We start from the raw sequence: 2,504 nt of genomic DNA on the forward strand, positions 1-2,504 counted from the left end.
TGGACCGATTTGAACCATACTTAGCACAGTTGTTGGATATCATAACGAAACACGTCGTGCAAAATTCATTCAAATCGGATAAGAATTGCGCCCTCTAGAGGCTCAAGAAGTCAAGACCCAAGATCGGTTTATATGGCAGCTATATAAAAACATGGACCGATATGGCCCATTTACAATACCAACCGACCTACACTAATAAGAAATATTTATGCAAAATTTCAAGCGGCTAGCTTTACTCCTTCGGAAGTTAGCGTGCTTTCGACAGACAGACGGACGGACGGACGGACGGACGGACGGACAGACGGACGGACATGGCTAGATCGACATAAAATGTCACGACGATCAAGAATATATATACTTTATGGGGTCTCAGACGAATATTTCGAGTAGTTACAAACAGAATGACGAAATTAGTATACCCCCCATCTTATGGTGGAGGGTATAAAAATTAACCGCAGGTGTAACCCAGGGCTTGGTCTGTTGAGTCAGACATCGAATCCTATCTAGTCATTTGCGGATGACAGTAATCTCTGTCATTCGTACTCATTCGACCCTAGGCATCGAGAGATTGAGGCGGATTATGGACGATACACTGCCAGGGTTTGTTGGCCATATCTGATGGGGTCGAATGAATCGAGTAAATCGCTGACACATTACGATCATCTCTGTCTATCAACGGCATAAATGTTGAGCAATCAGATGCTCTTGATGTTCTGGGCACGAAGATACAAAGTGATGTCCGTTGGACTAAACATGTATTGGAAGTGTCGAAAGAAACATTCAAGTGCTTAGGCTTCCCTAAACGGTGTAAGAATTACTTTACTTCTGATCTTCTTAACATCTATACCCTTTCATAAGGCCGAAAATGGAGTACAACTTACCTGTATGGGCTGAGGAGAGAGGAGAGCAATGGCGTTGATTGCAGATGGTAGGGAATCCAACCTTATTGCCTCCATTGAACAACGTCGCCCGGATCTCCGCCTGCAGCACCGAATTATGGTCAGGCAATCTAAAACAGATCTCAGTCCCTGGGTTCTCAATGTAGACCCCCAGGCTTACTCTGACCTCTAGCTTTGATCCATCTGTGTAGCATGATTTTCCAAATAACAATACCAGGGTTCTGTCAATCCAAGACTGTGCCGCTGGCAGTAGTGCCTCGCAGTCGACCTCAAGTGTCGTCTCAGGTATCCGATCGGAAACCTCTGCCCTTCCTTCCAGGTTTCCTATCGTTGCCTCGATTATACCGCGATGGTATGAGCTGCTCCCATCCTCAATCCATTTTAAAATCGCCTTAATTCTCATAGCCGCAGTGACTGCCTCACACTTAATCTGTAAGTCTATGGGTTGGATATCTAGAAAAGTCTACAGTGCCCTAGTGGACGTGGTCCTCATCGCTCCGCCTATGCCGAGACAACATGTTCTCTAAACCAGTTACATCATCCTTACGTTACACTTTTTCTCCATCGCAGTCCACCAACTACTGAGGCGCAAGTAAGAGTAGTGTTACCACACTCCTGTAGAGCCAGTGGACTATCCTTGGATTATGGCCCCATTTCGAGGCCCGTCTACATATTGTCCAACATCTGTGAGTATTCGCAGTTTGCTCCGGAACGTGACACTTCCAATAAAGTTCCCTGTCCAAGATCACTCCTAAGTATTTGACCTTGTCAGATATCGAAATCGTTCTATTGAGGTAACGGTGTGCGTCAAATTGGCCCACCTTTGCGTTCTTTGTGAACCGGTAAATTTCAGTTTTCTCTGGGTTATCATTTAGACGCCAGTCATATGCCTCCTCTCCAAGACCTTTTCGGCACGTCAAAATAGCTGATTTGTATCCTTACCCGAAAGACGTATTGTATTAAAAATTAATCCTATTAACAAAGGTTTCGTTAATATTCAAGAATTCTGACAGGGCTTGGCCGCGCTTATTAATGTTGGTACTACCCCACGAAATGTGGTGAGAGTTTGAATTGTTCCCTCATTTCCTGTCTGTTTTGCCTTCCTTCCTGAAATATAAGTGCCTTTATCTGAATCCCATATGATCTTTATTGGTCTACGAATTTAAGTTTGGGTGTAAGGTGTACTCCATTCTTAAAATACTTCAATTCAGCCCGATATTCTCATGATGTCTGATTTAGTGGTGTTTTCGGGGGAGAGATGGCCCCCCAGATACTTGGCCCTGAAAAAATATCAGCATCGTGCTCTTCTCTCAAATACCATTCATTTAAACCCCATATTGCCATTGGCTTAAGAGCAGTTTACAGGATGAGGCGTCCCCCAAACACATGGCCTCAAAATAGGTTATGGAATTCGTTTTCTAATCTCAAATACCTTTCATTTAAGCCACATATTGACATGGTTGAAAATTTTTTTTCCTTTGAGGGTGTTTTGGGAAAGGGGTGATGCCCCTAATACATGGTCCTACATTTGGACATCAAATTTGTATTCTACTCCCAAATACCTTTATTTGAGCCCCATATTGCGATGGTCACTAAAAAATTGCT

The sequence above is a fragment of the Stomoxys calcitrans genome, chromosome 1 (assembly GCF_963082655.1).
Source record: "Stomoxys calcitrans chromosome 1, idStoCalc2.1, whole genome shotgun sequence".
Classification (NCBI taxonomy): domain Eukaryota; kingdom Metazoa; phylum Arthropoda; class Insecta; order Diptera; family Muscidae; genus Stomoxys; species Stomoxys calcitrans.